This window comes from Cherax quadricarinatus, chromosome 7, assembly GCF_038502225.1.
Source record: "Cherax quadricarinatus isolate ZL_2023a chromosome 7, ASM3850222v1, whole genome shotgun sequence".
NCBI lineage: Eukaryota > Metazoa > Arthropoda > Malacostraca > Decapoda > Parastacidae > Cherax > Cherax quadricarinatus.
In genome coordinates this window covers 24,513,805-24,538,152 of record NC_091298.1, presented here as the reverse complement: position 1 = coordinate 24,538,152, position 24,348 = coordinate 24,513,805, and the positions used below count along the sequence as shown (strand labels likewise).

Genomic DNA, 24,348 nt, shown 5'->3' with positions numbered 1-24,348 from the left:
GGTACCCCTCCTTCCCCGCCCTCCACACACACACACACACACACACACACACACGCACACACACACAATTTATATTCCACTACTAATGGAGGAGGAGGATGTTACTCAAGGCCTTTCGCGATGCAACACAAGCGCTTCTTCAGAAGCAATACAGTGAGAAGAATGGCATGCAGGAGAGAATGAGTAGGTGTGTCCAGAGACACAGTCTAGCCAGAAAAGACCGAAGCCACAAGTGCCAGATGTCAAGAAAAAATTTTTTTTTAAGAAATGATGTAAACGATAGCCAAGCCTATAAGCCTCTCAAAAAGTATAGTTAACGGTAATATATAACCCGTATAACCTGTCAGTGATCATCAAAGGACTTTCCTGGTTGGTTTGTCTCGCTGGACATACCTTCTTAGCCTCTCCTACAATCGTTTTTTCTCATTTCATTGCTCCTAAAGAAGTTTTCGCAGCTACAGCGCGAAAGACCTTGAGTAACAATACTCTTTCTCCTAGAGGTTTCTGTGCATTATTGATCACTTGTCTGTGATTGTTGCAGTGTCAAAGAAATAGCCCGTTGTAAATAAATGTAGTAAAAATATACTAAAACTCGCATAACATCCACGCTGGCGTCAGCCGTCATCTTTAAAATAGTTGCCGCTATATTCCACTGAGAGGGAGGTAATTGATTTCTCATTATTTAAATAAATCACTTGTTTGAATACCACAGAGTAATAATACATAAGGTATTTCACTTGTGTATAACACTCTTATCTATCACTTATGGTGCAAAGCAATGAACACCAACAGGTACAGTTTAATCTAATTAAGGATTAAAGTATGTTTGAGTAATGGTGTAGAAGGTAAGTGTATCCTTAGTGACACTTGTGAAGTGGACACACTTTAAGTCCAAGTAAACGCTGAAGTTATTGTGTTCAATTTCTCGGCCGATGATGAACTTGAGAGATTATCGGGTAATGTGTAACGCCTAGGGAAATAAGTATTTACTACCGAGATACGGCGATCATACCAACAACGAAACAACAGAAAGAATGTCTTAGAATGGCTGAAGCAGCAGTTTTGGTATCACGTGATGCGCTCCAGAACTAGGGAAGGAGATTCGCTGGGTAGTAGATTAGCGATAGCAAAAAACGAAAGGATTAATCGATGGAGTCAAGTTCCTTGTCGACCTCATCATTTTAGCTGGATAAGGGGATTCTATATTATTATGTTTAGCTTTTTGTGATCTCTTGCACAGTCGCAATAATTGGCAGCCTCTTCTTTGTAGATGCTCTGTTATGTTATTTTTTTTATCTTCAAATACAGATATTCTTTGGATGAAAAGAAAACAAGTTTGCTTTGTCTTCTTTATTCCTTATACGCTCTCCCACTCACATCTTTGTCTCTTGTAATTTTACGGTTCCCATTGTTTTTGTGGATTCTTCATTGTTTACTTTGCCTCTAGTGCGGCCAAAACAACACATTTCTTCCTCTGCTTCGCGAACTTTTCTTCACTACTTTGTTTTCAAATTAGATTTTTCCGTACCCCTTCTTCCTTTACCTTTATTGCTTTAAATGTAGGTAATCTGTTCGATACTTAAACTTGGCATGTGTATATATACCCATAGTATGTAAATAAGAAATTCGATGGAGTTTTGTCAGTATAATACCACATGTCAGATATTGTTCACTTTGTTCACTCGTCTGACAGTGACGTTACCTTAATGTCGCATCAATTTTTGGCCAACTACTACTAAAAGTGACCCACAACCCATACAGGTCTTTTGTTTCTTCTCACTCTATAACTCCTTTTCAACCTTCCTGCCCTTCCCTGCCTTCTACGCCCTGCCTGTCTGTCTGTCTGTCTGCCTGCTTGCCTCATGGAGAGATTTCCCAACAAGATACTAATTCCTAATTTTTACTGGAACTATGGTAAAACAAAGATACTTAGCTAGTAACAATTTATTGGACAACTTCAGCCAAACGTTGTACAGTAAAGGATCGCGATACTTAATTATTTTTTCTCTGCTTGTCGGAATCTTTGTTTATTGTTCCATCAACTGTAACTATCATGCTTATTTTTTTCTTTTTTTTTTTTTTGTAAATTGTCTAACGGTATGTAGAAGCAAAAACTAAAGAGGAAATTAGTAGTTTTCTAGACTAGAGAAAACAGAACTTGACGCAACAGTGATTTTTGAAGAAAGCAAACATAAAAATTCTCCTTGTCCTGGAAAAGCCATTTCCATGTAGTCTTACCATTAACAGTATCATGGCAGCGATTTATTGCGAGACAAAAACAAATATACTGCCGCTATTGTTTTAAGAGACAAGCAACAAAATGTAGAATGCTACAACTGTAAATTTATAGGAGAATACTACATTTACAGCTTAACTTATCCTGTGACATGACCGAGTCTTCGAAGATGGAGGACTCTACGAACTCACTGCAGTGATCTGGGGGATAAGAACAAAGATGCAGTAGCAGTTATGGATGGTCAGTAATGGTCAGTCACAAACATAATTCTGGTAAAAGGTAACGACTGATAATTGACTGATCAAATATTTCCCACTTCTACCACTACCACTACTACTACCTCTTCTACTACTACAACTACTGATGAAATTAAGACACATGTGCGGCGTCTGGTTGTCTTTGTTGTGGACGTTTCGCCATCCAGTGGCTGGCTGGATGGCGAAACGTTTACGATAGGGATGCCCGGGTGTTGCGCATGTGTCTTAATTTCATCTTGTCGGTATTATATACCATTCTTGTACTACTACTACTACTACTACTACTACCACCACCACCTCTTCCTGCCTATATACAGCCGTCCTGCTCCACTTCTGGTTAGTGTGACTTTGTCAATGGTCAAAGTGGGACCGAAACGTCGTCGTAAGCTTCTCTCTTTTATGTGCGGGTTATTTGTGTATCGTTCCAGTCACGGTATTGTGCCTTTTTTGTTATTTAAGTATAAACTTTCTACGAAATATGACAAGGTGCTGCAGATCAACAGTTATCTAGAGACGTAGTATTAAACGCTCCGTGAGTCTGTTTATGGTGTACCTACTTTAGATTACAGACACCTCAGAGCATTAAGTCATGTGTTGGAGTTATTCCAACACATGACTTAAACATGTTTGTCAGGTGATTACAACAGTTAGAAACACAGGCTTGTTACAGGCATCGACTGATGATAACTTTATGGAATCATTTTTGATGAATCATGTACTACCAAACGCATCTGAATCGTTGTGTTAATAGCAATTGACTCGTGTTCCATATTACAGTTTATTGCTCTCCCTATAAAAACAGTGATGGTGAAACCACTGACATCAATATTCTTCACGTAACACAGCACGCAGATATTTGTCACTGTGAAACAACTGTAAATGCTAATAATGTTAAATCGTAATACCGGCACTGAAAACGGTATTCCCTCTCTTTACCGATGCGACATTTAACATGTGATCTACCTTTGAATTCACTCGTTGATGCGAAATCCCGGAAAAGTAGAGCAAGCAATCACTCGGCTGGGTTATGTTAAATTTGCTTGTCACTAGTTAGATCTTGTCGCGGTCAGAGAGTACTGGTATGTGAGAAGTTTTTTCAGCAGGTATATTTTAAAAAAAAAAAAAAGTCCTTTAACTGCATTCCTAAACGTACCGAACTAGTTTCCATTAATCAATATTTAGCACTTGATTTTATGATATACGTTTATATCAACGTGCGAGGAAGCAAATATATTAAGTACGACTTACCCCGCACTCTTATGTTGTCTAAAGATTGTTGCATTTCTCACTTCATATTCGTTAAATAAACATTGACTCTGAATATGTAAACATTAACGTCAGTGTCCTTTTCTCCATTATCTTTTCATTTCCTATTACGAATATGTAATTCTGAAATAAGTGAGTTTTTTTAACCTTTGCGTGAACATGTTGGTCCCTGTTTCGGTAAATATGTAATTATATATGGCTAGTTGCAAATCTAAAAAGATCTACATGCTTCGAAAATGCTGGGAGAGATTTGTAAGGAGCTCCCTCGCAATTTCCTGCTAGTAGCTGCGGCTTTGAAGTGCACCTCAAATTCCAGAACGAATGCTGTATTTGAAAAGCTGCTGCCACTGCAACACAGCTAGCTGCCTGCAAGGTATTTCCAGACCACATTCCAAGTGTCATAGAGAAGATCAGAGGAGTTGAACGCATTTTCTTGTTTAGTCTTTCCATCTCTCAGTTTCTACGTATATTTTTTACCTCTTCATCAAAATATTTTCCTCTCTCTCTCTCTCTCTCTCTCTCTATCTCTATCTCTCTCTCTCTCTCTCTCTCTCTCTCTCTCTCTCTCTCTCTCTCTCTCTCTCTCTCTCTCTCTCTCTCTCTCCCTCCCTTCCTTCCCCTCTCCATGTTTATCCTCAGTGTTCTCATCTCCGACACAGAAGTGGCGCTAATGTTCAACCCACCGTGAAAAACTTGCCAATTCGTCATCCTCGCAGAGTTTGTGCTGGGACTTTAACTACTTGCTTATAATAATGTTTCGTAAAGTCCCCAAGGAAATATTTGTATTCCATTATTTCCTGGCCAGTAATTGGAGCCTGGCTTACAAACATCTACAAAATTTATGGCAAAAAATAATGGAGAGAGATAGGATTGAAGGACTTTTCTTAAATCTGACAGTACCATTGTTTTACGCTTACCAGACAAGTCGCTTCTCATGTTTCGCATTGTTTTCTCATTACCAATGATTTTTCTGTTAGGATTTCTTATCCTTCCGTGATTTTGTATGTATATCTGTTCATGAGTACACGAGTGATAAATAATAAAAGATCTTGCATTATTACAGTCTACAGCCTCGTTATTTACAGAAAAATACAATTAAAGTCCTCGCTGGTTATCGTCCCTTTTGTTAAGTAAAAGGACACAAGTGCAACTAATGTGACATTTTATTGTGGCAACGTTTCGCGCTTCAAGAGTTTTATCAAGCCGTTACAAATATTACGGCACTTGTGTCCTTTTACTTAACATGTTGTCGATAATTCTACCAACGTTAATATAATCGTTCCTTTTGTCTAGAGTAGGTAGATGAGGTACGGATAGTAAAGAAAGAAGACTTTCTCTCTTCTCTCTCTCTTTCTGGCCACTCTGCCAACATGAAAAAATGGGTAAAAACAGTTATGCCGTATTTAAATGCCTAAAAACTTAATTATTGATTGTACTGCGACCACTGGCCAACTGTAATCTACCCCTACCTACCTGGAGTCTACCTGGAGGGTATTCCGGGAATCAACGCCCCCGCGGCCCGGTCCACGACCAGGCCTCCCGGTGAATCAGGGCCTTATCAACTAGGCTGTTACTGCTGGCCGCACGTAATCCAATGTGCAAACCACAGCCCGGCTGATCCGACACTGACTTTAGTTATCTGTCCAGTTCCCTCTTGAAAACAACCAGGGGTCTATTGGTAATTCCCCTAATGGCTGGTGGGAGGTTGGTGAACAGTCTTGGACCCCGGACACTTATTATGTTTTCTCTTAGTGTACTAATGGTGCCCCTCCTTTTCATTGGGCGTATGTTGCATCGCCTCCCAAGTCTTTTCCTTTCGTAGGGAGTGATTTATGTGTGCAGATTAAGGTCCAGTCCCAATAGGATTTTCCAGGTGTAGATTATGATGTATCTCCCTCGTCTGCGCTCCAATGAGTATAAGTCAAGTGCTTCCAAACGTTCCCAGTAGTTAAGATGTTTGATGGAAATGATATATGCAGTAAAGGTTCTCTGTACAATCTGTAGATCTGCGATTTCACCCGCCTTGAATAGAGATGTTAATGTACAACAGTATTCCAGCCTAGAGAGAACAAGTGATTTAAAAAGAATCATGATTGGCTTGGCATCTCTTGTCTTGAATGTTCTCATTATCCATTCTCTTATTTTCCTCGGAGATGTGATAGTGGCACTGTTGTGATCCTTGTAGGTGAGGTCTTCACACATTACCACTCTCAGGTCCTTCACATTACTTTTCCGCTCTATTGTGTGATTAGAGTTTGTAGTATACTCATACTCAGTTCTAGCTGCTATTCCTTAGAGTATTCTTTAAATATGTAAGAAATAATATGAAGGGAAAGCTGTGGTAATAAAATGACTAGCAACATTTTGGCTACATCAACTGAATTTACAAGCCAGACTCCGCCGAGCTAGATCGTGGCTCTCTCAGCGTTCCAATCATGTGAACAACGCTTTCTCAGTTAGCTGGGTGATTGAGTAGGTCACCACACATCTCAAGATAAACTACACCAATAATGTGCAGGTAGAATTCAGTTACAGTTAACATGATATACTGGATTTGACAGAAGACTGTTCAGCTTTTTATTTTTGATCACCCTAGATAATTTACAGTTCGAAGCAAGTTAAATGGTAAATGGGTTAAAGTTGATGAAAGAATTCTGCTTCACTGAGGGTTCTGCTAGAATATAAATGACGTTTCGGAAATTAGATTATGATGCTTTTGTCTACTACACATCTTCATTACATGGTATATGTTTATAATTGTGGAATGTGCAAAAAATACCAACAAATTTAGGAAGAATCACATAGTATGGCCATTTTGACTTAGAATCATTGCAGGCACAACTTTGTGGGCCGTTGAGCGAAGTAATAAAAACAAGCTATTTTCTTTCTTTCCATTGCCATTATAAGGGTAATCGTGAAATTTCACTTCTCAACACAAACGTTAACAACTATAGAGAAACCTGGAATGAGGCATTTTCCCCCAAGTCTGTAAAGCGACCGTAGGTGAAAACATTAACATGTGAAAGGATAAACGGATTTCTGATTACCAGATTTCATAGGTCTGAAGGAGAGTATTGAATGTAACCTAGAAGGAATGAATATAGAGCATCACAAATGAGAACACGTTGCTATTAGATATCGTTGCGGCGCCGTTCCCAGTCTTAAACAAAACAAGCCAGTCTGAGAAGGTTTGCATGTGGAGAAGACTAATTACTGGCCACATCTTGAGGATGATTACAACCCACTATCCAGACGAGGCTAACGTCTGGATAGTGTCTGTCTTTGAATAGTCTTAATATCTTGTGTATGGCCAGACTGTTTAACTATCATGGCCTTTTCAGGATTGACAAACATAGCAACAGTTAGAATGTATTTTATATTTCCTTAGTAGAAAATAACGAAGGGACCGTCAATTTTCTGTTATCCAACAGACTAGAACAAACAGGTCAGTATAATGGGATGGAGGGTTTTGAACATTATTATTATTATTGTGAGCAAATCACCTGCAGGAGGCTTACAGAGCATTATCTGAATTATTACCTGCAAGCAATTTGGGTGAAGTGGGACTTAGTCACAGTGGGTCGCTGAACTGCAAGTCCTTCGACTGCCCACTCTGGTAATTAAAGTTATGTGGACTGTATGTTATTTTGGTTTACTTGCTGGGTACACAAAATATTCATATTAATACTTACCATTTAATTGCTGTAGATGGATCACACCACAACACCTGCCTAACATATAGACCCCACACTGCCCAGCTAGTGATCTAAGTGCAAGGACTATTGGTGCATTCCTTGTGCGTGATGTTGCATCCCTTATTTTTCTCCATCCTCATGCAATTCTTGAGGTCCCGTAAATTTTCTGTCCCAATTCTTCATCAGGGGACATTAACGCGGGTTCCTAAATACAAATTCAGGCCGAAACACCCCAAATTGGTCTCGGGAGATGCCGTATTATATACAGAATTCGGTCCGGTATTCACACATTAAATTCAATATGGCCTGTCCCCCAGTTAGCTGATCTCCATCCCCTCACTCGAAATTTCTCTAAAGGGTCAAATCAGCATCACATATTACACAACTGTATTATTCAAATTTACACATGCTGAATTTAGGAAAATCCAAAATTTTCCACAGAGAGATTACAGCGACCGAGGTTTTTGAAGCGTGAAGATTACATTAAAAATAAAAAAATAGAGGCAGAGAAAAGAAAGAAGATTTTACAAGAGAATCAACAACATTTTTTTTAAATATATCGTTTAGAGGAAATTAGAAAGGAGCAGTGGGGTTAAAACAAAAATAAAATGTATTCTCCTCATCGAATTAAAATGCTCTGGGCGACAGGAAACTTGGTGCAATCACCTTTTCTTCTCTTTTGTTATCTTTAAAGTAATACAGAATAAATCTTCCACACAACTTCTCGAAAACAAGAAATGATCAGCAGACCGCTGCTTTATCTGTCCTAGCGTAGACATTGTTCAGCAGACTTCATTGTTGTATCGTTGACTCGGAACGTAACTGTAAATTTTACAGTTGCTACACATTACCCGATAACTGAGACAGCTCATCACTGGTTGAGATATAAGTAAGTTAAACACGAGTAAAATCCATTATGAATTAATACTTATTCTGTGAAGCTATTTATTTAAATAACGCGAATTCAGTTCCCTTTCCAATATCAATAACATCATTGCACTAGCTATTTCGATTCTTATGACCAGAGTCTTTTGTAAGATGGGTAAGGAAGAAGCATGGGTATTGATAGAAATATTGGAAAAGGGTGGGAGAGGAGAGTGAGGTAGGATATAAAAGGTAAGTGACAACCACTTTGGTGCAGTTTAAAAAGTGTACGTGAAATAATACTAACCCATAATATAATATAATACTAACCCATCAGAGTCACATAGATATAACAGATATATAGGTACATGACTCTGAATTGGTAGTATATATACAAGTTGCAATTTTTTTTTTTTTTTTGCGATTGCATAACGAATATTTAAACGACAAGAGAAGGCGGTAATCTGAACAAGGTGGTGTCCCGCCATAGTAAATGTAGCATATTTATAACAGTAGATGTAGAAGTAGAAATGTTATGCAAGATATCTCCCTAATTAGGGGCGATAATATTCTTAGTAGACATAGAAGGGTTCTGGTGTTACCCAATCATCTTCATCTGCAGGGAGGTTGCTCAAGATAATTGGTCGATGGTGATCGTCTTTATGGATGAAGCGACGCAGCCTCTGTGGGAGAGTCATTCTTTGGGTCCTGTGAGGAGGAGTATTAATGATATAGTCAGTGGTATTTTCAACTTGGAGAGGATGTTCTCTATCTGGTATGTTGAGTTCTTGCACTAGCTAAGGAGTCGAACCCATGTTGCTTTGGCCCACCTCACAGCACACAGCAGTACACAGGTCCCTCAGCACACGGCAGTACACAGCTCCCCCAGTATACCTGTATAGTCCTTGTGGCTTAGCGCTTCTTTTCTGATTATAATAATAATAATCCCCCAGTATACAGGTCCCCCAGCACACAGCAGTACACAAGTCCCCCAGCACACAGCAGTACACAGGTCCCCCAGTATACAGGTCCCCCAGCACACAGCAGTACACAAGTCCCCCAGCACACAGCAGTACACAGGTCCCCCAGCACACAGCAGTACACAGGTCCCCCAGCACACAGCAGTACACAGGTCCCCCAGCACACAGCAGTACACAGGTCCCCCAGCACACAGCAGTACACAGGTCCCCCAGCACACAGCAGTACACAGGTCCCCCAGCACACAGCAGTACACAGGTCCCCCAGCACACAGCAGTACACAGGTCCCCCAACACACAACAGTACACAGGTCCCTCAGCACACAGCAGTACACAGGTCACCCAGCACACAGCAGTAAACAGGTCCCCCAGCACACAGCAGTACACAGGTCCCCCAGCACACAGCAGTACACAGGTCCCCCAGCACACAGCAATACACAGGTCCCCCAGCACACAGCAGTACACAGGTCCCCAGCACACAGCAGTACACAGGTCCCCAGCACACAGCAGTACACAGGTCCCCCAGCACACAGCAGTACACAGGTCCCCCAGCACACAGCAGTACACAGGTCCCCCAGCACATAACAGTACACAGGTCCCCCAGCACACAGCAGTACACAGGTCCCCCAGCACACAGCAGTACACAGGTCCCCCAACACACAGCTCCCTCAGCACACAGCAGTACACAGGTCCCCCAGCACACAGCAGTACACAGGTCCCCCAGCACACAGCTTCCTCAGCACACAGCAGTACACAGGTCCCCCAGCACACAGCAGTACACAGGTCCCCCAGCACACAACAGTAAACAGGCCCCCCAGCACACAGCAGTACACAAGTCCCCCAGCACAAAGTAGTACACAGGTCCCCCATCACACAGCAGTACACAGGTCCCCCAGCACACAGCAGTACACAGGTCACCCAGCACACAGCAGTACACAGCTCCACCAGCACACAGCAGTACACAGGTCACCCAGTACACAGCAGTACACAGGTCCCCCAGCACACAGCAGTACACAGGTACACAGGTCCCCAGCACACAGCAGTACACAGGTCCCCCAGCACACAGCAGTACACAGGTCCCCCAGCACACAGCAGTACACAGGTCCCCCAGCACACAGCAGTACACAGGTCCCCCAGCACACAGCAGTACACAGGTCCCCCAGCACACAGCAGTACACAGGTCCCCCAGCACACAGCAGTACACAGGTCCCCCAGCACACAGCAGTACACAGGTCCCCCAGCACACAGCAGTACACAGGTCCCACAGCACACAGCAGTACACAGGTCCCACAGCACACAGCAGTACACAGGTCCTCCAGCACACAGCAGTACACAGGTCCCACAGCACACAGCAGTACACAGGTCCTCCAGCACACAGCAGTGCACAGCTCCACCAGCACACAACAGTACACAGGTCCCACAGCACACAGCAGTACACAGGTCCTCCAGCACACAGCAGTGCACCCAGCACACAGCAGTACACAGGTCCCCAGTACCAGCACACAGCAGTACACAGGTGCACAGCTCCCCAGCACACAGCAGTACACAGGTCCCCCATCACACAGCAGTACACAGGTCCCCCAGCACACAGCAGTACACAGCTCCACCAGCACACAGCAGTACACAGCTCCACCAGCACACAGCAGTACGCAGGTCACCCAGCACACAGCAGTACACAGGTCCCCAGCACACAGCAGTACACAGGTCACCCAGCACACAGCAGTACACAGGTCCCCCAGCACACAGCAGTACACAGGTCCACCCCCAGCACACAGCAGTACATAGCAGTACGCAGGTCACCCAGCACACAGCAGTACACAGGTCCCCCAGCACACAGCAGTACACAGCTCCACCAGCACACAGCAGTACACAGGTCCACCAGCACACAGCAGTACACAGGTCCCCCAGCACACAGCAGTCCACAGGTCCCCAGCACACAGCAGTACACAGGTACACAGCCCCCAGCACACAGCAGTACACAGCTCACCCCCCAGCACACAGCAGTACACAGGTCTCCCCAGCACACAGCAGTACACAGGTCCCCAGCACACAGCAGTACACAGGCCCCCAGCACACAGCAGTACATAGGTCCCCCAGCACACAGCAGCGCACAGGTCCCCCAGCACACAGCAGTACACAGCTCACCCAGCACACAGCAGTACACAGCTCCACCAGCACACAGCAGTACACAGCTCCACCAGCACACAGCAGTACACAGCTCCACCAGCACACAGCAGTACACAGCTCCACCAGCACACAGCAGTACACAGCTCACCCAGCACACAGCAGTACACAGCTCCACCAGCACACAGCAGACTACACACAGTACACAGCAGTACACAGGTCCCACAGCACACAGCAGTACACAGGTCCTCCAGCACACAGCAGTGCACAGCTCCACCAGCACACAACAGTACACAGGTCCCACAGCACACAGCAGTACACAGGTCCTCCAGCACACAGCAGTACACAGCTCCCCCAGCATGCAACAGTACACAGGTCACCCAGCACACAGCAGTACACAGCTCCACCAGCACACAGCAGTACACAGCTCCACCAGTACACAGCAGTACACAGCTCCACCAACACACAGCAGTACACAGCTCACCCAGCACACAGCAGTACACAGCTCCACCAACACACAGCAGTACACAGCTCCACCAGCACACAGCAGTACACAGCTCACCCAGCATGCAACAGTCCAAGCTCGCCAAGATGAAATTTTGAAGCCGATCGAATAAGCTTCATCTGCTGCTAAATACTGAAGCCGTTCAGAAGAGGTTAACTGAAATTTATTTAACTTGATTTAACTGGAATAAAAATGTCACACCATTTTTACATTATAAAATCGTCAAATCTGCTCCAACATATTTAAACTTCACTCTCCGCTGAAGCTTTGCCACTGGGGGATTTTGCGATTTATATAAACCATTCCAGGATGCTAAGAATGGGTTGAAAAACTTTGATCATAGGGAGCGTGAGCCAGTGTTGAAATCTGTAGTCGACTTGCTGATGCGGTGTACTCATGTTTGGAGCAAAATAAAATCGAAAAATTGGAAGAAGAAAAAAAATACAAAAAAAAATCAGGCATTCTCTTAGGATATTCCCAATTACCCATAATTTTTTTGGTCATTTGCAAGCCCAAAAAAATAATCTACAAATATTTTCTCGCCGACCTTGCAAAACTGTATTTGACACTAGTACACAATACACAGGTAGTTAAGATTCCAAGAAAAATACTAAATACTGTGAGAGTGAGAATGACAGTCAGACAGAATGGAGATATTTTAGAGCTCCTGCTAGACTAGAGAAAGAGAGGAAATTTTGAAGAAGACAGTGTAAAGGATAAACAGTGCGAGAATGACAGGCTGACAGACAGAAGGGTGCTGAAAAGTCTGCTAGTGAGATAGAGCGGCAGAGACAGACAGACACAGAGAGAACAAGCTAAAGTAAGAAAAAAGTTGTGGCAGATGACTAGGCGAAGGATTTCATATGGAAACGGACAAACAAGAAGCGCGCTAACGTAATACTTACAACATCAGTGATTTTGTTTACCAGACATGGAATTTGTGCCAGGAAATACATAGCTGTCTGGTGCAGATGCAGTAAAACCATAATTATTTCTCTCTCTCTCTCTCTCTCTCTCTCTCTCTCTCTCTCTCTCTCTCTCTCTCTCTCTCTCTCTCTCTCTCTCTCTCTCTCTCTCTCTCTTTCAGTAACTTCTGAAGTGTACAATTCCTTTTGCATGTGCAGCAGACCATTTACAAAGTTAGATTTGCCTAGAAGAGGGACTAATTTATGTACGTAGCGATACGGGAAACTTAACGTTATTTCAAAGCTGCATGAGCATAAATTAAGACAAGATGAGTATGCAGAAAGCAACACTAACGTCTAGGTTATATTCATTGAGAATGTACACACACACACACACACACACACACACACACACACACACACACACACACACACACACACACACACACACACACACACACACGCTCGTACGTATGTACGTGCGTACGTACACATGTGTCACGCATATTTTAATCCCTGTTTTCGAGCTTAGGGTATTCTTGACTAGTAGTGAACATATTACACGCCACTTCAATATTTTTTTGTTTAATCGATAGGATTTAAACCCAATTAACCAACTAGTGCAAATACGTTGACATACTCGAGATAAATATTTGTTGACTGAGAGTTAAGAATGGAAGTTAAGGAAATGTAACAGTCGACAGACATGGGGAAAATTCTTAATTATATCGTTTGTGATATGTCAACGTTCGTACATTTCCAATTTTGGAAAGCAAGTTTAACTGAACTTTCACCTTAAAATCAGTGCATATGTATTCATTTATTTTTAAATGAAACCCAGTTCGATACATGTAAAAGGAAATAATAATATCAATACGGGTATATGCACCTTGTTTTGCAGGAAAATTAATGATTTGCAGAGAAAAGCCATTGAATATTAACATTATTCAAAAAAATAGATATTTATATTGTACATTCATGACACTAACACATCTATGGATCCCTTTACACAAACACGCTTATCTCATCCCGAGAAAACTCCTGGTTAATTAGTTTAAAATCCTTTAACGCTCCATTATAGAAATACTGTAGGGATATGGATGTGATTCTGGTAAGTCATAGATTGGCCCCAAACAGCCATTATTCCTTCTTTCATGACTAGAACTACTCTTCCTCACATCTCAATTACTCAGTCCCTTTGGGTAAGAGTTCCCTCAAATTTTACTTGATGATAACGATGAGTTTCCCTGTTGGTTAGAGGTAATGTTAATAATTTCTTGTGTGTCCTGACTGGGCTAAGCAACCTTGCAGAGCCCAGTGGAATGAGGAGGATGAGAAAGACTAAAGAAGAGGATTAAAGGCGTTTCGCAGTTTCACCACTTACAAACTGCTTGTACTTAACACAAGGTAAGTAAGCATCTTTTCATCACTTTACTATATTGGTTTTTCTTCGCTCCTCACAATGCTCTCACTCACACTATTGATCTAATACTAATCAAAACATTGTACCGATTTATTTCTAATTAGTGAGCTTGTTATGATATATTTCTTTTGTATTGTGAAGTTTAGTCTTGCTCTTTCTACGAACATAATATTAATATTAAAATATGGAAAAAATGCTCGGAAAATATTTGAATATAAAAACGTAAAAATATCTTACAAGTCTATGAAAAACTTCACAAAGGATCGTATTGCTTAACTTCTTGTGTTTTATTTTACTCGACTTATCGGCAGTTTGCTTGTCAGTTCAAGAAAATGAAATATTTTTCACATTTTTATTTGTAAATTATTGACGGCCATACTTGTTACAGGCAACGACTGATGATTGATTTATGAATTGATTTTTAGATTTACTATATACTACCTAACGCAACCTTGCAACAAAGGAACCCTCAGGTGAACAGTGATCTAGAGACGCACCATTAAAATAGCATCATTGTCAAGAGATACTGGAGAGTTAGCTCCAAATGAAGTTAAAAATTACTTGTCATTATAACATTTATGGGGAAGGAAGAAATAATAAAAATAAATCTAACGACAAAATAGTGGAGAAATAAAGTCCATGAGGAGAGAGTGCTCATAGTGGCCAAGTAAATAATGAACCCACTAGACAAAGTGGGAACTTTGAGACTAATAAGACAATTTAAAACAGGTCAGTTTAACTGTAGGAAGGGCTTACAGCGACCGATACATTTAAAATAAGATGAAAATAGAGACAGATAAAAGAGGGAATATCTACAAGAGAATCAACAGAGGCAAATATACCAAAATATGTCGTTTAAAGGAAAATTAGAAAAGACCAATGGGGCTGAAGTAAAAATGAAATGTATTCTCTTTATCGAATTAAAATGCTTCAGGCGACTGGAAACTTGGTGCAATCACCTCTTCTTTTCTTTCGTTATCTATAAGGTAAACCACAGTGAATCTTCCACACAACTTCTCGAAAGCAAGAAATCATCAGCAGACCGCTGCTTTATCCGTCCTAGCGCAGACTTCATTGTTAATTCTATCGTTGTCTCGGAACGTAACTGCTAAATTTTACAGTTGTTACACATTGCCTGATAACTGAGACAGTTCATCACTAGTTGAGATATAAGAAAGTTAATCACGAGTAAAATCCATTATATATTAATACTTTTTCTGAGACGCGATTTATTTAAATAACGTGAATTTAATTCCCTTTCCTTGAGAGGAATTGCGAAACGAAATTTTAAATTTCCTGTCCAAAAAAATACTCATCTGTAGTGCAGTGGGTTGAGTATCTTACTGACTTTAACCGCCATTTATTGTAACAGGATTAATTTTCACGTTATGTAACAATAAGAGAGCTTTAATTTAATTTAGATTATCAGATTCTACAATAACTGCATACAAACAAATCCAGTTTGTTCAGTGAACATTTAGTGAGTGATCAGTAATTATCTCCAGTTTATCATCTAAATTAAACTTTTTTACTGCTATTTTTCGTTATTCGTCTCCTGTTTATAGTTACCCAAATGTCAGGCTTTTTTTTTACTCATCAATCCCATCCTCTATATAATAAATCGTATATTCTTCCTGTATAAAAAAGATGACGATGCCCCCATCGTCATCTTTCTTGTATTTTCCTTCGTCTGTATAACCGGGAGGAGAGAAATGTTAATTATGTCGTGCCATCTAGGTAAAACTTGAGATTTTGGCTTTTATAGCAACGCTCTTCTTGCCGTATAAGGCAAGCGAAAATTTGTGTATGCAGTAATTTCGCAAAAATCCTTCTGAACCTAACGAATAAATATATTTCATCGTATTTGCTTATTATTAAATTATTGTAAATTTATCTAAAATATATTTAGTTGGATTAGGCTAAATTAAATCGCGCTTGTTATAATAAGGTTAGGTAAGTTTTCTAGTATTCTTTTGGTACAAAATTATTAATTTTTATATTAGCCTAAGTGAAAAAAAAATATATCTTTAAACGTATAAGAGAATTTTTTTTGGAAATGACTTAATTTTAAGTGAGTTCTTGCTAATTAACCAGTTTTACCTATACGGCACGATATATATATATATATATATATATATATATATATATATATATATATATATATATATATATATATATATATATATATATATATATATATATATATATATGTGTGTGTGTGTGTGTGTGTGTGTGTGTGTTTGTGTTTATGGGGGTGGGGAATCTGCGGTGTGAATACAACAGAGAATTCGTAGCTTGGAGATTAGAAGGACATAGGGGGTTTCTAAAAGTATTATCCAGAGAACTGAGGAAGGGTTCTTGAAGTGGTTCGGACATTTAGAGAGGATGGAACGAAATAAAATGACTTGGAGGGCATACAAATCTGTAGTGGAAGGCGGGGTAGGGGTCGCCCTAGGAAAGGTTTACCTGAAGAGGGTTTCGGGGGTCAACGCCCCCGCGGCCCGGTCTGAGACCAGGCCTCGTAAAAAAAGTGAGTGGACCGATCCCGGAGATATTGCAATACCGGGACGATCCGCGGCAAAGGTGGAGCAAGCCCCAGCACTTTGCCATTATCCAGAAAGCAGTTTAATATCGAGGCTCCCACATGAGGATCATATCAGATATTAAGCTAATAACAGATACTACACTTAGGTCTTAGCTCAAGAGAGCTGAGAAGGTTGGAGGGAGGGGAGTAGAGGAGTCTATGTCTTCCTGGGGCTTTGACTGTAAGCAAGTGTGCGTGAGCGTGTTAGATGGGTGCCAGTGGAGACAAATGATTGATATGACTTGACGTGCTACTGGAGTGTGAGCAAAGGGATTCAGGGAAACCGATTAGCCGGATTTGGGTTCTGGAGGTGGGAAGTACAGTTCCTGCGCTCTGAAGGCGGGGTGTTGATATGTTGCAGATTTTTAACTGTAGTGTAGGCACGCCTTTGGCAAGACAGTGATAGAGTGAATGATGATAAAAACGTTTCTTCTTTTTCGGGTCACCTTACCTTTGTGGGAAACGGCCGATGTGTTAATTAAAAATATATATATTATTCCAAAGGAAAACTTCCCTACCACTACAACATTCTTGTAATTCATTAACATTTACTCCACAAACCCTGGTAAGTAAACTTAGCAACATAAACACTGATTTCTTTACTTCTGCAACACAAACACTGGAAAGTAATACCACAGTCGTATCCGTAGCTTTGATCCATCAAACTCTGACCCAATTAGTGTCACTACATTTCCGAATATTTTTATTCCAATATGTTATTTCCTTTCCTGAGATCCCAGCTCTGTCTTCCTGTTAACTCTCTAATGTATAACATATTAGAGTCTATCTCGGTCAGTTGATAAACATCGTTACTTCGTTAATTACGTCACTTACCAATCTGTGGTACAAATTCTCATTATTATATATAATTGACAACTCAGAAGAAGAGCGATTACAAGGAAGGACTGTTGGAGGAGTGTGGATTATAAGGAATGTTGGAGGAGGAGTGTGGATTGCAAGGAAGGAATGTTGGAGGAGTGTGAATTACAATGAAGGAGTGTTGGAGGAGTGTGGATTACAAGGAAGAAGTGTTGGAGGAGGAGTGTGGATTACGGGGACGGAGTGTTGAAGGATTGTGGATTACAAGGTAGGAGTGTTGGAGGAGGAGTGTGGATTACAAGGAAGGAGTGTTGGAGGAGAAGTGTGGATTACAAAAAAAGAGTGTTGGAGGAGGAGTGTGGATTACAAGGAAGGAGTGTTGGAGGAGGAGTGTGGATTACAAGGAAGGAGTGTTGGAGGAGGAGTGTGGATTACAGGGAAGGAATGTCGGAGGAGGAATGTGGATTACAAGGAAGAAGTGTTGGAGGAGGAGTGTGGATTACAGAGGAGTGTTGGAGGAGGAGTGTGGATCACAAGGCAAAATTGTTGGAGGAGGAGGAGTGTGGATTACAAGAAAGGAGTGTTGGAGGAGGTGTGTGGATTACTAGGAAGGAGTGTAGATTGCAAGGAAGGAGTGTTGGCGGAGGAGTGTGGATTACGAGAAAGCAGTGTTGGAGGAGGAGTGTGGATTACGATTAAGGAGTGTTGGAGGAGGAGTGTGGATTACGATTAAGGAGTGTTGGAGGAGGAGTGTGGATTACGAGGAAGGAGTATTGGAGGGGTGGGGATTACGAGGAAGGAATGTTGGAGGAGTGTGGATTACAAAGAAGTAGTGTTGGAGGAGGAGTGTGGATTACAGGGAAGGAGTGTTGGAGGAGGAATGTGGATTACAAGGAAGGAATGTTGGAGGAGGAGTGTGGAATACAGGGAAGGAGTGTAGATTGCAATGAAGGAGTGTTGGAGGAGTATGGATTACGAGGAAGCAGTGTTGGAGGAGGAGTGTGGATTACGAGGAAGGAGTGTTGGAGGAGGAGTGTGGATTATGATTAAGGAGTGTTGGAGGAGGAGTGTGGATTACAGGGAATGAGTACTGGAGGAGGAATGTGGATTACAGGGAAGGAGTGCTGGAGGAGGAATGTGGATTACAGGGAAGGAGTGCTGGAGGAGAAGTGTGGATTACGAGGAAGGAGTGTTGGAGGAGGAATGTGGATTACGAGGAAGAAGTGTTGGAGGAGTGTGGATTACGAGGAAGGAGTATTGGAGGAGGAGTGTGGACTAAGTACCAAGATGTAAGAGAGACGACATGGCTCATCATGAAAGGTGAAGAGATAATACAATTCCCTCAGGTTGTGTGACTCCTGACCGGTGCTTTCTCCTCTGCACATTACGAAAGGGAAAGGGACACCTTGATGCTGGTAAAGAACTCTTGATCTGAGGAATTGTAGCTACCTTTCCCCCTTTCTTGAATGAAACCTAATTATCTTACATTCCCCTGTACTGTATTGACCCCTGGGTTTGGCTTTTATCAAGTGTACATAAAAAAAATTCGTTTTCAAAGAAATATATTTGAAAGCATTAGGGTATTTTGGGGTTGCTGAATTCGAAAATGGCAGTTTTCAAGTTGGCTCTGGTTTGTGAGATATTGCACACCTACCCTCAATTAACATTAAACTTGGCCATAAAGCGTGTATGTGTAGTGACAATTTGTATATACAGTTTTAGTAAAGCTCAGAATTTTATTTTGAAATTATTTAATATTTAACGAAAGGAGTTGTATCATCAACGACCACATGACAATATTGTAATATTATTTTGTTATTTTTTTACAAATAAACATGAGTTCTTCACGAAGTGCCTGCTTAAATTATCCCAGTGCATTTTCTCATTTGGGGCGAATACTCGTTGCAAAAACAAAAAAAGAACATCACAAGCTTATCTTGCTTATTTTGGAGTAGCGCTTGGAGAACAAGGTAAGTCTTGGGCCCCCCATATGGTTAGCAAAATCTATGTAGAATGCTTACGACAGTGAAAAAATATTAAAAGGAATATCATAAACTTCGGTGTGTCTATGGTGTGGAGAGAGCCAATAAATCACCACGACGATTGTTATTTATGTATAGTGAATGTGAAAGGCTTCAATCGATTCTAGAAGGTCAAAAGGGAATATCCTTATTTGGAGTCAGCAAGGAAACCTGTGCCACACAGCAAAGATGTTCCCATACCAGTGTTTACAACACTGCCTGACCTTCCGTTGTTAGATGTTGAAGAAACTCAGAGTCTGGAATGTAACACAGGTAATTTTAGTGGAAGTAAATATGAAGTATTTCAACACCCAAGCAGTTCTCCCAAGAAGAACTCAATGATCTGATATGTGACCTCAGTTTGTCAAATCAAGCATCTGAACTTTTAGCATCCAGACTAAAAGAAAAGAACTGTTTACAACAATAAGTTAAAATAACAGCTAATTGGACAAGATAGGTTGAACTCCTTACTTCAGGCAAGATGAAGAACTTGCATAGTGTAATATCCCTGAACTTATTCGAATGGGACTTGAATATCAACCAGGAGATTTGTGACTGTTTATAGACAGCTACATTACAAGCTTGAAATGTGTCTAATTGCGCAATGTTTACCAATATGCATCTTGTGGGATGCAAAGAGTACGTAACCTTTATTCGGCGCATGTACACACCCTCATTGAAAGGCCATCTCCCCCAACCAGCGAACCAGTACTAAGGATCGAATGATGGGGCCCCGTCGTTCGATCAGTACCCAGGTTCAAGCCAATGAGAAGATGGTTTTGGCAATCGCAGAGGTGTTTTGGGTATCACCCGCCTGTCTGCCCTTGTCATTCCCATTCTAGAGCTGGTTGAAGCACGGTCTGCTCTCTAGTGGCTTCTATTCTGCCTTGCTTACCGTGGAGTGCACTAATACCTATTGTTGTACATAGTGTATATAGTGTACATACTTCTGCTGTGTTTATTTTGTTCCCTTTACACCCAGGATAACAGGCCTTTGAATTCCTGGGTTGTAATATATCTCTTCCAATTGCTCACTCAAAATAACTTAAAGAATACGAAAATATCAAAATGGTATTTCAAGTTTTGTTATCATGAGCATAAGATGTCTATTTGTGTTGATCTGAAGATGGTAAAGTTCTTGCTTGGGCAACAGAGTACATATACAAAGTACCCTTGTTTCATCTGTTGTGGGACAGTAGGGAAAAGGCAGATCATTGGAGAAAAGTAACATGACCTTCAAGAGAAAACATGAATGCAGGTGCAGCAAACATCATTAACGAGCTATTGGTTGACAGGGATAACATTCTGCCACCATTCCACATTAAGTATTTCGTTAAGACCTTAGACAGAGATGGCAATTGCTTCAAATACATTTGTAGGTCGTTCCCTGGACTAAGTATAGAAAAAATGAAAGCTGGAATCTTTGATGGTCCTCAAATTCGAAAGCTTATCAAGGATTCAAATTTCACAAAATGTATGAATAGTGTTGAAGTTTCTACATGATGCAGTTGTGTCAGTTGCCAAGAACTTCTTGAGCAATCACAAAACACACAATTATGAAGAACTGGTGCAGAACATGCTGAAAAGCTTTAAGAATTTACGTACTAATATGAGCATAAAGGTACACTTTCTCCATAGCCACCTAGATAAATTTCTACATAATTTTGGTGAGGTGAGTAAGGAACAAGGGAAGAGGTTCCAGCAAGAAGATGCAGAGGTAGAGCATTATCAAGGAAATTCTAAATCCAAGATCTTTACTACCTTAATTGTTTGTTATTGGTAAATATTTGGTGCATCGGGTGAGTGATGGTGACTGATAGTGAGATTAGGCGACAGTGAGCGAGATTTAGGGTTAACAATATTGTTAGTTAAGGAGGGAGGTGAATGATGCAGGCTATGACGAGTAATGGAGATGAGAAGATAAAACACTTGTGGTCACTGAGCAATGGCGTATTGCGGAAAATATTATTATTTAAAATCATTAAAAGATGATAATAAGTGATGTCTTTAGAAAGAAGAAATAATAATGTCATGATAAAGATGAGATATAACTAATGAGAGTTGCATAATGGAGATGAGATACAGAAATGATTAATGTTTAAGTGATGGTAATGAGAGAAGATAGATTATAGTGATTGCAAAGCTAATATGCAGTTTAAATATTGCTGTTAAACTAGAAACAAGTAAACTTGGGTGGGTGCACGATCCGAGAGGACACCTCCGAAACCACATAACCACAGCCTCCTGTACCTCAAGAGGCATAATAGCTCATCCTAAAAATCCTAAACAGGCAGAGCTCACCTAGACTTCTTCAGTTGACCTAGATGCTAAAATTCACTCTCCTGCCAAGAGATGTAAGAGCTGGAGATCAACTTCAACAGACCAGGAGTTTTAGCTCAACACTCAAGAAGTTGAACGCCTTCTAAGAGCCCAAAATCTGCAAATCAGCATCGTCAAGAGGTACAGAAGTTGTAGATCAATATCCTCAAGAGGCCCAGGAGCCGAAACTCAGCCCAGTCAAACACCATGAAAATAATACGCCAGTCACTCTCCGAAACTTAGATGGATTTGGCAGTAGGGTTTTCCCTGCTACTTGGAGCTATACATAGCAGGAGGGAGATTAGTTAACCTTGCTTCCTCTAAAATCTGATATTTAGAAAACTCTCACAAGTAGAGTAACTTAAGAATGCCTCTTTATATCAGCTTCAGTCTTCTCAAACAGACGTATCTTGCATGAACAAGATCTGGGTTTTTGCGCTTTTAGGAATTACATTTTGCTAATTTAAAAAACTGAGTTATCTAAATAAGTTTGTATTACATTATTATCTGCAAAGTCCCTTTAGGGACACCCAGCAAGAAACTAAGAAAACTAAGCAAAATTAAAACTAACTTTATTTTTTTACACTTCTTGAATATTCTTATATACCACTCCTTTGGAAATACGCCATCTTTTCTCTACAGCCCGAACGGCCTCTTGCTCTCAGCCAGGAAATCACGACGCGTACAGGTTCCTTTCGCCGTGTCCAATGGCAAATTGTAAATTGAGAACATTTCATGTGCAGGTTTTGGTTCATGAAACTTAAAATTATCACAAAATACAACACACATTATCTCAATGCCACATAACTGCTCGTCACGACAGTGATAAGGAAATACAAATTAAAAAAGAAATGCCACGAAAGTTTTCCATGCACTGAATAAGCAAATGTTCACCGAAATTCGAACAAGTGAGGCAAGAACATGTCTTGCTATAAAACTGTCTTACATGCGTCTACAAAGCATACTTTGAACCTTCCTTTATGTTATATGCATCAGCTCTTTAAGGTTAAATCCTGTCAGCGGAAGCATTCTGAAGTTATCGTGAGGAAAATATACAGCATTAATTTTCATATGAGATAAGCAACCAAATTAAATGTTCCCTTTCGGGAACACCTGATTACTTCGAAGACAATAAGCAAACCTGAGAAGATTGACATTGAAAATACGTTAATATACAAACTCAATTAAGGCACCACATTAAGAAGAAACTATGCAATCTCAATCAAACAATGAAGATAACCAAAATCACTTGTCTCAAAGAAAGCCTGTCTCTCAATCCTGTATGGTTTGCTTGCTTAATAATATTTGTGTATTTAGAGTTCTTGATAATTAAAGGGGTCATGATGAACTAGTAAAGAGCGTAAAGATGAAGGGGTTATTAGTAAGGTATGAAATAGTCTACCTTATACCGTACTAGAAGAGTATTGATAGTAGCAGCAATACGAGCAGCTACAACCATAGTAGTATTGTCAGATCTAAACTCTACCTGTCCTTTCCTATTATTATTATTATTATTATTATTATTATTATTATTACTGTTCTAGGCAAGAGTTAAATTAATATGGATCAAACAAAGGTAAACGGCAGAGAAAGGGCATATGCGGAGGGAGAGTTTAAAGGGAAAGTTCGAATTGGTGTAATGGGCCGGTTATGTTGAACATTTATGAATACTTTTCAATAAGCATGGAAATTCTCGTCTTCCAAGTTATGATTCCAGCTGTGTTTTCACAAAGAAAGGAGAGTATAGGATGAGAGCCTTCTGTTTTACTATTCTGACCTCCTCTGCATAGACAAATTGTGACCAATAAATATTATTTAGGTTGAGTCAAATGAACAGATACTTCGAAACTCACAGGAAGATGAATCAGAAATCGTAACTTCGGAATCGTTAGAAATGAGAAAATAATAGGGCAGACGAGATAAGTAATTTGTCTGGGAAGTATCAAGCAATGGTATAGATAGATCCCTTAGCCTTACATCTTTTGGGGGGATAGAGGAGGGCTAAAAAAAAAAATTGTAGATTCTTGTCAGACATGTTCCAACTACCTGCCAGGAAATTTTTGGAAGACAAATATTTTCTCGCTGTAAGTACAACACCTGCACAAACTCTGCAAGGTGAACTGGCAAGTTTTTCACGGTTCCCTGGACATTAGAGCCGTTTCAGTGTTGGGAATGAGAACGTTGAGAAGAGTGAACAGAAAGTGAGAGAGAAAGAGATAGTGAGGGAGAAAGAGTGTAAGCAAGAGACCTAGTAAGAGAGAGAGAGAGAGAGAGAGAGAGAGAGAGAGAATGAGAATTAGCACAATCGAGAACAAGTAAGAAAGAAATCGAACAACCTCGGGAAAATACTGAT

At 40.7% G+C, this 24,348-nt stretch overlaps 1 non-coding gene across 1 annotated transcript; it reads right to left on the bottom strand.

The window, feature by feature from the left end:
- Nucleotides 1-16,781: 16,781 nt before the first annotated feature.
- LOC128687079 (U2 spliceosomal RNA) lies at nucleotides 16,782-16,972 on the bottom strand. Its single transcript, XR_008406766.2, has one exon. It is a non-coding gene; the product is annotated as a U2 spliceosomal RNA (small nuclear RNA).
- Nucleotides 16,973-24,348: the final 7,376 nt, after the last annotated feature.